Below are 15,845 nucleotides of genomic sequence, written 5' to 3'. Positions count from 1 at the left end.
GATTCCTCATAAACATAGAACTAACATGGCAGGTATTAGAACATGTAGAACAGCCATATCCACACACACACTGTTAAACCAACATTACTCCACATGCAGTATAGCAGCACTTACAGTCTGTAGTCAGGTCAGGCACATCCCCATCCTGTGTGTTGCCCTGTTTCCACAGTGGATGTTGTTAGAGGTAAATCTCCAATCCATCTGAGATGCTGTTTACCAAACAACAGATCTAGTTCCTGCTCAGAATGAATGAAAAGGGCCAACACCAACATGATGTTCCTAGATACTGGAGGGTGTTTCCATGCAATTGGCTATGGGAATGTTACCACAGCTGTTCCACATGCAATCAGCTAGGGGAGGGCTGCAATTCATGCAGACACCATCAGCTGATCATGTGCATCACTGAAAATACACATGCTGCTGCCTAAGCAAAGCAGGTGTAGGTATCCACATCCACCAGTGAGGGAGTGAGAGAGGGAGACAGAGGCAAAGAAATGTCAGGGTGGGGAGAGTGTATAACCTAAGCATGTTTGTGTCACACACCTACCAGCACAGGCTATCAAACTGCTACCGATTATGTCGTGCTATCCCATTTCTATGCAGTTATTGGATCTGCCACATAGGTTACATGTTGTGGAGCCCTCAGAACATATATGTGATTGTGAGTGACATCTGCAACAGGGATATGGTAGCTATACAGTAGGTGTAGTACACATGCCTGTCCATATGTACAGTTGCCAGCAACAACACAGCCACATTCTCAGAGGGACACACACACATTGACACACTTGGCAGGGCCAGGAATACAACTCATCACTACTGAGATTACCACAACACAGTAATGTGCAGATATCACATGCACCACAGGGGTTATACAGAGGTGATATGGACAAAGCATATGGGGAGGTGTCTGACATCAGACAGCATTCTTCAGTATGCCAATGGGGGTACAGTGAGTGTGGATGTGATCATATGCATCATACAACACACACACAAATACACAGGGTGCCAGTACTGACATCTGACATGCATGGGTGCATTTCTGCACAGGTGTGTGGTGCCAACTGTGCCATATAGCTATACAAGGTTAGGTGACGGGTATACCTTGGCATCAGGCCACATGACGATGATCAGCATTGTGGCTCAGGTCTGTAGTTTCTGCATTTGTCCACACAGGTGGGTATTGTATCCCCCATCCAGTTACCTGGGTGACTATTGTGTGTGGCCAATGCTGTGCATCACTTGCTATGTATGTGTTCCTTAGTCCATGATATGGACGGTGTCTGGGATGTGCACAACTCCCACATGCATGTACAATGACATGTGGAACTGTTCCTGGGGTGTCTGGCTCATGTTGTGTACACAAAGTATCAGCAGATGTGCCAGCCATGGCCACCTGTGGTGGGAATTGGTAATGGATGGCAGGTTTACCCTGTACCTACATTGATAGCATGTTAACAGCATTCCCTGGTGTCAGTGGCATCTGTCCATACAGGGCATGTTTTCAGGCATGGTATGTCCTTTGTGGGTCATGTGATGGCCCCACAGGTGTTGCAGGTGTCCAGTGGGGCACATGGGGAAGGTGCACTGTCTGCATGTATGTGCCTATTGGACAGATGGACAGGGTGCCATGCCCTCTGTAGCCCACTGCAATCACTCCATAGTTACTATCAGTGGCCAATATGCAGTGTACTACCTACATTTTGGCTGTTGCCTAGGCATGTGTGTGTGTGTGTGTATGGGACATGGGTTGAGAGTGTGCTCTTGGTAATACTGGGGTTGCTAACTGTGATTGCCTGGCCTTGATGTCACGTATGGGTATGGATTTGCACCCCAGCCTCTCGGCTATTTCACATCTATTATCCCTGTAAGGTGGACATTGTGATATATGCTAGGGCCACCATATAAGAAATTTGCAAAACGCACTCCACATTGGGCCCAGGTATCACACACTCACACCCACCTCCACACAGGATCTGGGTTACACACACATACACACACACACACCTGTCATGTCTGTTAGTAGAACCCCTACTTAACTAGTTTATTACACTACAGCACTGCAGTACGCGCCATGGAGATCACTGGAGTATTTCTTCCCCACAGGTGTATATCACATTGGATGATATCAGCAGGATTGGCAAAGTAGGACATCCGACCTGTAGTGAGGGTGGCTAGGCTAAAATGCATTGCTCCCTACACAGACAGTGACACACACAGAAAACATCCACAACCAACATGTGTGGGTATAGTACCCCTAACAGAGGTCTATATCACACTACAGCATGGAGCTGTTGTAGAACACACCACATGGATTTCTGGAAAACTCTTTCCACAAAGGTTTATTTCACAATGAATGACATCAGCAGGATTGCCAAAGTAGGGCATTTGAAATGTACTGAGTGTGACTAGCCTAAAAGGCATTGCTCCCTGCACAGACATTGGAACAGACACAAAACATCCAGAATTGCCATGGGTGCGTATAGAACCCGACCAGAGGTCTATATCACAGTACAGCAGTATGCAGTTACAAGAGGTGCTATAGAGATTACTGGGCTATATCCTCCCCAGGGGTGTACTTCTAGGTGGATGACATCAGTAGCCTTGCCAAAGATGAGCATTTGAATTGCAGGGAGTGTGACTCCCCTAAAAAGCATTGCTCTCTACACAGGCAGTCAGACAGACAGACACACACACACACACACACACACACACACACACACACACACACACACACACACTTGTCATGTCTGGGATTAGAACAGCTACCTAACTAATTTATCACACTGTAGCAGTATGCAGTTACAGGACACGCTACAGAGATTACTGGGTTACATGCTTCCCAGAGGTGTACTTTTAGGTGGATGACATCAGCAGCCTTGCCAAAGATGAGCATTTGAATTGTAGGGAGTGTGACTACCCTAAAGAGCATTGCTCTCTACACAGACAGACACACACACTTGCCATCTCTGGGATTAGAACAGCTATCTAAGTAATTCATCACACTGTAGCAGTATACAGTTACAGGACACGCTACGGAGATTACTGGGCTGCATCTTTCCCAGGGGCCTATTTCTAGGTGGATGACATCAGCAGCTTTGTCAAAGATAAACATTTGAATTGTAGGGAGTGTGAGTACCCTAAAAAGCATTTCTCTCTACACAGACTGAGTCAGACAGACACACACTTGCCATATCAAGGATTAGAACAGCCACCTCACTAATTTATCACATTGCAGCAGTATTCAGTTACAGGATGTGCAACAGACATTACTGGGCTACATGCTTCCTAGAGGTGTATTTCTAGGTGGATGACATCATCAGCCTTGCCGAAGATGTGCATTTGAATTGTAGGGAGTCTGACTATCCTAAAAAGCATGACTCTCTACACAGACAGACACACACACACACACACACACACACACACACACACACACACACACACACACACACACACACACACACACACACACACACACACACACACACACACACTTGCCATGTCTGGGATTACAACAGCTACCTAACTAATTTATCACACTACAGCAGTAAGCAGCTACAGGACATGCTACAGAGATTACTGAACTACATCCTTCCCAGAGGTGTATTTCTAGGTGGATGACATCAGCAGCCCTGCCAAAGATGAGCATTTGAATTGTAGGGAGTGTGACTACCCTAAAAAGCATTGCTGTCTACACAGACAACACACACAGTTGCCATGTCTAGGAATAAATCTCCTATCTAACTAGTTTATCACACTACAGCAATACAAAGCTATGGTACTCACCACGGAGATTCCAGGGTTACAGCTCTATCAAGGGTGCATTTCACAGTGAATGACCTCAGCAGGCTTGTCATAGTAGGGCAATGGTGAGGGCAGTGTGTGTGCATGGGCCATAACCCATTCATCTAAAGGCTGACACGCCACATGCGGGGACACACAGGGTCATATTTCACAGGTACATATATACAGCTGCTAGATGACTAATTCCTTGTACAGTCATGTTTCACAGTTGGCACATGCACCAATAGTCTGTAATGCTGACAGATGCTGGTGGCTAGTATCTGCAGTGGCTGACATCTCAACCTCATGTGTTTGGGGCCCTTTGGCTGTGTGCTGGGTGGGACAGGCCTGGATGGCTCCTTGTCACAGTCACCCTCTTCCACACATTTATGTATGTCTACTTTTGGCTTATTATAGTGTGCTGTCCTTACATATATGTCTGCATTCCTATCCACTGTGTGTGCAAGGCATGTGTGGTGCATACTGACGAGTGTCTGCACTAACAACTGCAACTGCCAGATATGTCTGGTCCACTGGTGTTTGCAGACATGGTGTTTGCAGACATGGCCTTCATGTGTTTTAAGTGTGTGAGCATGCCCAGTATGACCTTTCACTATGTTGTTGACTGACATTGCCTTCATTTCTCTAAGTGTGTGAGCATGCCCAGTATGGCCTTCTGTATTTAATGTGTGGATCGTGTCCAGGTAGTTTGTACTGCAGTGCTGACCTTGGTCTTGTACACCGATAGGTGGCATGCTGTTTCTTCAGGGTATCCTTCAAGCATTTGGCATTGACTGTTCCTACATTTCTGCATAGGATGGGGGGGGGGGCTGAGCCTACTATTTCTACATTTCTACACAGGATGGGTGGGGCACAGCAGACTGTTATTACATTACTACATGGGGGGCACAACAGTCTATTTCTACATGTCTACACAGGGTTGGGGGGGTGCACCTGACTGTTATTGCCTTACTACGTAGGGTGGGGAGGGGCTCAACTGACTATTTCTACATTTCTACACATGATGGGGGGCACACCTAACTGTTATCACATTACTACGTGGGGGGGTACACCGGTCTATTTCTACATTTCTACACAGGGTTGGGGGGCACAGCTGACTGTTACTACCTTACTACGTAGGATGGGGGGGCTCACCTGACTATTAATACATTTCTACACTGGTTGGGGGGGTACACCTGACTGTTATTACATTACTACATGGGGGGGTACACCGGTCTATTTCTACATTTCTACATAGGGTTGGGGGGGACACACTCGACTGTTATTACATTACTATGTAGGATGTGGCGGGCACACGTGACACTTGTACACATTTGCTATGTCTGTACTGGTATGACAGGTACTCCATTTCATTCTGTATTGTTAACTATTATGCTGACTAGGGGCATACCAGTGTACTACAGATTGTGGCTTTGGTTGCCCTACATATTATTGTCTGACCTTGTACCCTTCAAAAGTAACATCCCACTGCCTGCCCTGCTGTAGTCTGTCTGTGTAGGCCGGGGGGGGGGGAGGTGAACAATAGCCATCATTCAGAGGCCATGGCACAGGCTCTGTTTGGGTTTGTCTACACCTGTCTTGCTGGCTGAGACAGTTGTTGGGTATGTGAACTGACCTGACTGGCATGTGTGGGTCATATGGACACACATGTCGCTCAGCACATTTCCTACAGTGGATTTTGTCACCCTGTGTAGTACTGGCTACTATGGTGACTCCAGTATGTGTTACAGATGACATGGTGCCACTATGGGTGTCTACTGTCTGCTGTCATGACATTCAGCCACCCAATTCCCAGGCATGCTCACATCCATACCATAAAAACAGGTAACGACACATTTTACTTCATTCGGCAATTGGTAGATTGATTGACTTACCTTGAGGGTGTGCCAAACCTGTGGATGGTGCTGGAGGGCTGCCTGTGTTGGATGCACATAGTACAGTTCCTATACATGGTTAAGCAGAGGTAGTGTCATGTTTGGCATCCCTTTTACTGTATGTGCGATTCAGAGAGAGGTGTCATTCCATGGGTCCCTACTGTGTCAGTGTATGTGCTATGCGTTGTCTCTTTGCTGCAGCCTCTGCGTACTGGGCATGCCTCCATCTGCCTACTGGGGCAGGCACAGGTTGTTACTCCTCTGATTCACTCTGTGCCTGTACAGGCCTTGGCATTGGTGGGGGGCTGTGTTGCCCTGTCCCATGCTGTTCCTGCTGCAGCTGTTTCTGCAGGATCATATTGTGTATCATGACACATACCATAACAATTTGGGTACATGTAGCTGGTGAGTACTTTAAGGCTCCACTGGATGTGTCCAGACACGGGAACCATGACCTCAGCATCCCAAACACATGCTATATTATAAGCCTGGTCTGTACGTGTGCCTCATTATGATGTTCTTGTTCAGGTTTGTGTGCATTTCTGATAGGTGTCATCAGCCACGGCTCCAGTGTGTAACCAGCATCCCGCACTAGATGACTGTAGGGGATGTCCCCATTGGCAAATCTGTGGTACACTGCATCAGATGCCATATGTGGGAATTGTCATAGCTTCCAAGGCAGCCAGCACACACATTCATTATAATGCCCTGAGCATCACATACGACCTGGCAGTTGATGGAGGGGATGCCCCTGCGGTTGATGTAGGCCCTACCCTGATCACTGGGTGGTGCTTTGATGCATATGTGAGTGCAGTATACAGCACGCACTACCTCAGGGTAATGTGCTATTTGGTGGAAGAGACGCATATTGCTGGTCAACACCTCATGGGTGTTAAGGAAATATATGTGCTGACTGGCATCTGCTGATATGGCATCCAGGAACTGGTGGAATACTCTGGATGCTGATGCCTGTGAAATCCCCATGATATCCACAGTTGAGCTTTGGGAATTACATGTGGCTAGTATTCCTAGGCCTACACATACCTTGGTATCCACTGGGATGGGTTCCCCTCGGTCAGTTTGGTGTGTCAGGTGTGGCCGGCACAGCTCAACAATTTGCTGTAGGAGGTCTCTGTCCACCTTGTAGCGCTCCACTATCTCTAGCTCATGTAGTCCATGGTAGGTTATCCTGGGTCTGTACACTCTTCTTCGTCTCCTCACTGTGGGTTGATCAGCAGCATTCACATCCTGCACATGTTGTTCTATGTTGCCTGCTGCAGCCCTTCTCATTTTGTTGGTTCATTTGTTAAAATTTCCCCTCTTGTATACACCGGTGATATAGAGTGTAGGAAAACCCTGAGGGGAAGGTGTTTGCTTAGTTTATAGTAGTGTTCTGGGCTGGGCTGGTCTGCTGCCTGTGTAATTGGCTGATTCTGATACATTGCACCTGCCAGCTAAGCTAGTTCTCCTTGACTTGATTACCTTCCTACTGCTGTTTTCCCTTCCCATTGCCTTCCTGTTTAAGCCTGGGGGCGTGCCATGCAAACAGAGTGCTCAAAATTGCACACTGCTGCTATTTCCTGGTTTAATCTCATTTTCTTCCTGTAAATCCTGGTGCGTGGTACACACACCCGCTTTGGCTTTGTAAATAGTGCTAGGTAAGTTTAAACACACCCCCTAGCTTAGCTGTGCTAAGCTAGGAGCATATCCGAGCCACAGGACTCCAATCTGCTTATAGTATGCCTGACACACACCTCCACGATGTCACCTACCTCCTAGGCTTACACCAAGCTATTCCTACTCTTACACTCTTGGGACTTGCCTCACATGCTGGGGAAAACTGGGATTCACTATCCTTCCCTTCATTTGCATAGGATTGCCTGCTAAAGCATAGTTACATTTCTCACACTGAGCCTCCCCCCTTAGCAACCACTACTCACTGGCCAGGTTGTCTTCTGCCTGCCATTGACTTGCATGGCAGAATACTGATTTTAGTTACACTGCTTATTTTAGGTTTATTTTATTGTCCCCCCCCCCCCAATCTTGTTTGCACCCTGTGCTTAAACAGCCGAGATCGGCGAAAAAAAAAATAAAAGTTGATTTTTTAAATTTTTTGTATTATTTGCAATGCCAATGGCCTTATACTTGGCCATTGGCATGCTTACTACATGATATGCAGCCTTTATTTGGGGCTGTCATAGCTCCGTTTTGGATTTTGCAGAAATGTACTCGGTTACTAACCGAGTACATTTCTGCAGATAGCACTAGTCTTGCATGGATGGTTGCAAGCTTCCTGGATTGCAAAATCACCTCGTTTGCATGTATTTTACCTGAAAATGGGGTGATTTGCATACCAGGGCATAGTTCGTGCAAGATTAGTGCAGGAGCGCTCTTGCATGCCCCTGCAGGCTGTTCCTGGATTGCACGGCAGACATATAGCCTGTGTGGGCTCCTGCACCAATCTTGCACTCCGTGCAAGCTTTTATGAATCCATGGGATAGTCTTTCCATAAATAAAAAAAATATGATAATGCACAAAAACCAAAAATATTTTTGTTAAACTTTCACAAACAAATTGCCATATCTTGGAAAATGTGTAACCTAAACATATATGTTTTAGAACATTTTTGTTAACGAGACATAAGCTTTCATATGACAAAAAGAAATTCTGCCATTAGAATGCTTATTGTGATACTTAGAAAATATGAACATTCAGAATTGCTAAGTCTCAGAAACATTTTGCAGTGACTTACAAAAATATGAAATATATGCTTAATTGTACACTTATCAATATAAATAACACTCGGTGTTGTTTAAGATATGGTACTTACAGTGCAAATTTCAAAGACAGCTTTCTCATAACATGTAAGGTTTCACCTGATGTTGTGATTGTAAATTTACAATGTACAGTTTGTAAATCGCTTGTTTTTATGAAGTATTAAGTACATATGGAAATATATATTTTCATGATTACTAACAAGCAACTAGCAATGTCTTAGGTATAGCGTGATATAAAAGGACACTGATGATGAATTTTCCTGTCTCCCACAAGAGTGTATCACACCACACCCCTCAATATCACATAGGGATCTCAGGTATGAAAATATGAAAATAAATATGAATAATAAGTGACAAACAATGATTAATTTCTTTTTTGTGGGACATCCTAGATTAGTAATATTGGTGTAATTTTGCTAATAACTCTTCACACTTTCTAATACAGCTTATTGCTGTCTGGTAAGTCACTTAGTTAAAGAAGCCAGAAGCCAAGAAGGTCTAGATGCCATAAGGAGCTGTAGGCGTGAATGATATACATATATAGAGAGAGAGGCTGTGAGAACTAATTCAGTCGGATTAGATCTTAGATTGCTGCAATGCAGTTCCTGGCTACATGCATGGATGATTAATTGATAACATTGATCATACCATTCAAGAAGACATACATGCAATTCATGCTTTGTTGGATACAATCATGCAACTGCTGAAAACCACTATTGAGGACATACATCTGATAAAGATTATTACTACTAAGCTTTAGTAGGTACTGGATGACATTCAACAAGTGTTAACAACCCAGCAGCAGGACATCACAGAATAGTAGGAGTTGGTGTCCGTACATTATAGCAGTATATCCGACCTGCAGGAACATGATGACAGATGGAGGCGAAGTATGATGAAACTGATAACAGAGCTAGATATAACAATTTGCTGATGCTAGAAATATTGGAGAAGGTAGAATTTGATGCTGTAAATTTATCAGGAAAGAATTGAAAACTCTGTTAAACACTGAGATTTCCCTGTCATCGAGAGGACTCATCATTTATAATCCATTCAAGTGAACTCAATATATTCTATCTTAAGCACTTCTAGACACCTGGATTTCAATGACAGGGAAGCTATTTTGCAATGTGCATGAAATTTAAATATGAGTTTAAAAATTGCTGGAAACCCAGTCAAAATATTTCCACATTATAGTGCAGAACTCTTTCCCAACTGCAAGGAACTAACTCTGTGCTTATGATGGGCATGTGAACTCAGATTCAGGGTTACCTTAAGATATCTGGCTGTTCCACAAATTATGTTGGTTACTCAAGTCTTCCAGTTCCTACTCCCTGCAGATTATAAAGGCTTTTTAAAGGACTGGAAATCATGAAATTAGAGCAAATGTTGTGCAGTGGTTCTTAAAGGTACTACCACTGCAGCAGACGCAAAATGAAGAAGAGAAAAGCCATATAATGATAGCATTATCAAATCTTCTGCACACAAGAAGGGCAAGAGAACACAGAGGATAATTTCAAAATGAGACAATCATGGGGATGGAGACAAAAACTGATTACAACACTTGACTCAGCAGTGATTCAGAATGGCAGTAGTTTAACACAAAAATCAGATACCCAAAAGATGGACTTTGGTGAACCAGACCTCACTCATGAAGAAATACAAGAGGTGGAGGTAAGCTGGTTATGAACTGCACATCCCACAGATCATGGGCAGGAAGCAGTTTAAATATGCATGCAATAGAAATTAATCTTTATAAATATGTGAGTAATATGTACAATAACCTACATTATGTATATATTATGCCAATTTTATGTTTCTTTCTTTTCCCTTGAATATAGGGCATAACTGTTACTATCAGGACTACAGGCAGGAAATACTCTTTTCACAAATCAGTGATAATATTCAGATGTACATAACACCATGCCCATGTTTATGAGTATTCTTTGTTTTTCTTTTTATATGTACATGCAGCCAGACAATTAAAGGACCAGTAAACATCATCGCATCACAGTAATTCAATGTTGATGTTGTTTATAATATGTTGTATCTTGGGTTGTAACCATTGTTATAGAAATAATGAAAGCTGCATGAAGAAAATAAGAAACAAATCAGTATGTTATATAGTCATAGTTTTATAAATTGTTATGACTCCTTAGAGGAATGCTGAAGATTATGGTAAGGTTGTTTATGCATGGCATAAATATATGGTTCTTGACGAGTAAGACAGGTTGATTTGAGCAAGCAGTTTGTTGGAATTTAAAGAGAAGACTGGGGAGTGGTATAGAAATGGGACCTGATAGTCTCTTGAGCACCAGCCACTAGATGGAGGACCTTTTCTTGGGGGGGGGTGCCAGATTGGGAGACATGTAACCCTGTTATGGCTCTTTCTCAGTTGACAATGTCTCTTTACTTCTTCAAGATATTTTCCTGAAATTTTCAGGATGAGACTTCTGGGAAACCTCTGCTTACTGCATAACCAAATGGTTGTTTCAGAATACAGAAAGCATAATGTCAGATATATGCATGCCTAACAGAACAAGTAAAATATGCACATTTTTGTATTATGCAAAATGACAGAATCCACCTTTTTCTGAAATATTATTTTTTAGATTTCTATTCATAAAGACACATGAATCATATGACTCAGATAAATACTGCATTTGTCCACATGAAAACAGTACAAAACAGCAGTTTTTGCAGAGCTAAATGATAAGAAAAAGGTACCCAAATTGTGATATAATGGAATTGTGTTATATCTCTATATCAATATGAGATATACTCATGTCCCAATTCCCTTTTCACATTTGGTTATGAAACACTCATGTTGTTACAAAAGCATATTCATCTACCAAATGCAGCTGGATAAGTGGCTACCTATAAAACCTAGATGCACCTATTGCTAGCTTGTTCGGTATATAAACTGCTAAATATTTACATGCCACCCTGTGTTTTGAGCAGGCTAACCAAAAGAACCAGTATCTATAACCTAATATCTGTTTTACATGACATGCATTTCCTACTTCCACAAGATCTAAATTCTATGGAAAAGACCAGTTTATCACAAACAGCACCTCATGTGTGGAAATCCCTTCTTATCAAGCTGTAACCATTTCCCTTACTACCAGGAATTCTGAAATCAACTTAAAAATGCCTAGTAAAGGAGACCAAATGTAAATGATATCAAACAGGAAACATCCAAATCTATGAAATTCATTAATCTCACATTCCCTGGTCCTCTTTCTCTCAGCTTCACCCAGTTGTCTTTTCTACCCAGTCTTGTCTTTCACCCTGCATTTCATCTCCACCTCACTCTCTGCATCTAGTTTCTCTTACTTACCATATTCTCGCACCCCATTCTGCCTGTTATTATTGCATATGAGTAGTAAGTAGGGTTGCAGAGTCTAAGCTATTTTTCTATAGACTAAAGCAGAAACACCTGTGCTGTTAGCTTCCTTGTATATTTTTATTCTTGTGTTTTTCTTCTCCATTTTGTACTTCTAATGTAAACCATTATGTGTTTTATCAATGCAGGTTACTTCTTTATTTCTGCATTTTTTGCTTTGTTGACTGTATGTTGTTTTTTCTCACTGGGTTGATCCTGAAAATTATCTATTGAAAAAACAGTTCTACTGGATTAATAAATGGATATAAATGAATGCATTTTACATTTTTTATAACTTTTTGCAAATACTCTTTAATAACTCAGGTCCTTTACATTTCACCTTGATAGTTTCACTGCGCAGACATATCACAAGAAATCAGCCTGCAGATGCTGCCTTGGTCTGTATTATACTCCAAAAATGTGAAACAAAATCTAGCTAGGTCAGTTTGCAGTGGTTGCAGCAGAAAGAACACAAGCAGCTCTTTAACTTAAATGCTTCTCAATTGCCAAATGTGTAGGGCATGACAGCTAATTGCACCAATTCCACTGGCATTTATTTACAGCAGGCAGGGGACACTAATAGCCCATCAGATATACACATAAAATAAGAAGAACCTAATGAACTACAGCAACACAGAACAAACAAATGCGAGGTTTGTTTGTCCAGAATGAGTAACATATATTTTGAGAAACCAGCCATCTTGCCTAGGATACTAAAACTCATCAAATCCATCCATACAATGAACTGGTTGCTCCAGTGAAAGGAGTGCACACAGCCTATGACAACAGGAATTAAAACGGCGAAAGGATGGCACACAGCTTATGACAACAGCAATTAGAAGAGTGAAAGAATTGCACACAATTTATGACAACAGGAATTAGAAGTGGAAGGAGTGCACACAGCTTATCACAACAGCAATTAGAACAGTGAAAGAAGTGCACACAGCTTATGAAGACAGGAATTAGAACATGGATAGGAGGGCACACATCTTATGACAACAGGAATTAGAACAGTGAAAGGAGTGCAAACAGCCTATGAGAACAGGAATTAGAACAGTGAAAGGAGTGCACTTAGCTTATGACAACAGGAATTAGAACAGTGAAAGAAGTGCACACAGCCTATGACAACAGGAATTAGAACAGGGAAAGGAGTTTACACAGCTTATGACAACAGTAATTAGAGCAGTGAGAGGAGTGCACACAGCCTACGACAATAGGAATTAGAGCAGTGAAAGGAGTGCACACAGCCTACGACAACAGGAATTAGAGCAGTGAAAGGAGTGCACACAGACTATTACAACAGGAATTAGAGCAGTGAAAGGAGTGCACACAGCCTACGACAACAGGAATTAGAGCAGTGAAAGGAGTGCACATAGCCTATGACAACAGGAAATACAGCAGTGAAAAGAGTGCACACAGCCTACGACAACAGGAATTAGAACAGTGAAAAGAGTGCAAAAAGCCTACGACAACAGGAATTAGAAGAGTGAAAGGAGTGCACACAGCCTACGACAACAGGAATTAGAACAGTGAAAGGAGTGCACACAGACTATTACAACAGGAATTAGAGCAGTGAAAGGAGTGCACACAGCCTACGACAACAGCAATTAGAGCAGTGAAAGGAGTGCACACAGACTATTACAACAGGAATTAGAGCAGTGAAAGGAGTGCACACAGCCTACGACAACAGGAATTAGAGCAGTGAAAGGAGTGCACATAGCCTATGACAACAGGAAATAGAGCAGTGAAAAGAGTGCACACAGCCTACGACAACAGGAATTAGAACAGTGAAAAGAGTGCAAAAAGCCTACGACAACAGGAATTAGAAGAGTGAAAGGAGTGCACACAGTCTATGACAACCGGAATTAGAAGAGTGAAAGGAGTGCACACAGCCTAAGACAACAGGAATTAGAGCAGTGAAAGGAGTGCACACAGACTATTACAACAGGAATTAGAGCAGTGAAAGGAGTGCACACAGCCTACGACAACAGCAATTAGAGCAGTGAAAGGAGTGCACACAGACTATTACAACAGGAATTAGAGCAGTGAAAGGAGTGCACACAGCCTACGACAACAGGAATTAGAGCAGTGAAAGGAGTGCACACAGACTATTACAACAGGAATTAGAGCAGTGAAAGGAGTGCACACAGACTATTACAACAGGAATTAGAGCAGTGAAAGGAGTGCACACAGCCTACGACAACAGCAATTAGAGCAGTGAAAGGAGTGCACACAGACTATTACAACAGGAATTAGAGCAGTGAAAGGAGTGCACACAGCTTATCACAATAGCAATTAGAACAGTGAAAGGAGTGCACACAGCTTATGACAACAGGAATTAGAACAGTGAAAAGAGTGCACACAGCTTATCACAACAGCAATTAGAACAGTGAAAGAAGTGCACACAGCTTATCACAATAGCAATTAGAACAGTGAAAGAAGTGCACACAGCTTATGACAACAGGAATTAGAACAATGAAAGGAGTGCATGCAGTTTATGACAACAGGAATTAGAACAGTGAAAGGAGTGCACACAGCATATGACAACAGGAATTAGAACAGTGAAAGGAGTGCACACAGCCTATGACAACAGGAATTAGAACAGTTAAAGACATGCAAGTAGCCTATGGCAACAGGAATTAGAATAGTGAAAGGAGTGCACGCAGCCTATGACAACAGGAATTAGAATAGTGAAAGGAGTGCACGCAGCCTATGACAAGAGGAATTAGAACACTGAAAGGAGTGCACACAGCCAATGACAACAGGAATTAGAACTGTGAAAGGAGTGCACACAGCCTATGACAACAGGAATTAGAACAGTGAAGAATGGGAGCCTCTGCAGGTAAGAGATCATTCTAAATTCAGATACAGCATTAAAGTTAACCACAGTTCTCTGGCATGAGATAGTAAAATACTGTAAACTAGAAACAAAAGAAAAAATGCTAGCTCTTATATGTATATATAGCATAAATTGTTTATCATGTGCTAGCTATTATATTTATATATAGCATAAATTGTTTATCATGCACATTCATATAAATCACTTATCTTTTGTAGCACAGTAGTATTTACATGATGGAACAGCAAACATAATTTGCTACTGAGATATGCTTTATATAAAATTTGGAGGAAACTGCAGAAATGCAGTGTTTCAAGGAGCATTACCAGTGGCCATTAAAAAGGTGAAATTTAACTTGCATCATAAAATACCTAAAAGTTAATAACAAACAGAGACTGGATGTAAGGAATATTTGACATAAAATGGATTCATTATAGATGATTGCTAACCATGTATGCAGGATGCACAGTAGAATAGTGTGGGAGGAATAGGGACCCATTAACAGTGTTTTCCTTGCATCCTAAAATGTAACCATACTGTTTTTATCATGTGGTTTACAGAACACATACACAGCTAAAAAAACAACTTAGTTTGTGATCTGTAGGTATAACATTTGAAACAAAATGGTTATAGTAAATTGTGGACAAGCACACTCATCACATGAGTCAAGAGAACTTACTCATTCAGACAAGTTGAGATGCATATTCTTATCCAAGCTACACAGAAACTCCATTTTCTGCTTAGCATGCTTTTTTGTATGAAGCAATGGGTTCAACAAAATATGACTCAGTGTTTTGACTTAAGTTTGAATTTAAAAAAGTATTTTAATCATGAAGTAATTCAACACTTGGCTAAATGAAGACACGTTGCAATCCCTGTTAGTGATTGTTGTACTAACTTCTGTGACACGCTGCTTTAACTTGACCTCTACATCATACAGAATTCCAGGTATGATACTTGTGCATAATTCATTCATAACTTCAATGCAACAAAATACTGTCAGCTCTCCTAGGTGAATTTTGTTAAAGTCATTCTGTTCATGCCCCACCCATCCCAAAAAGTAAAAGAAAACATCGGAATGCCCACAAATAAGGCCAATGTGACCAACTTTGTACAACTATTATTGTCAGTCAACTTAAGCTGCAGCTTATTCTCTTACTTTATCT

The sequence above is a fragment of the Protopterus annectens genome, chromosome 8.part1 (assembly GCF_019279795.1).
Source record: "Protopterus annectens isolate FY-2018-M chromosome 8.part1, PAN1.0, whole genome shotgun sequence".
Lineage (NCBI taxonomy): Eukaryota > Metazoa > Chordata > Ceratodontiformes > Protopteridae > Protopterus > Protopterus annectens.
This window is presented reverse-complemented; position numbering follows the sequence as displayed.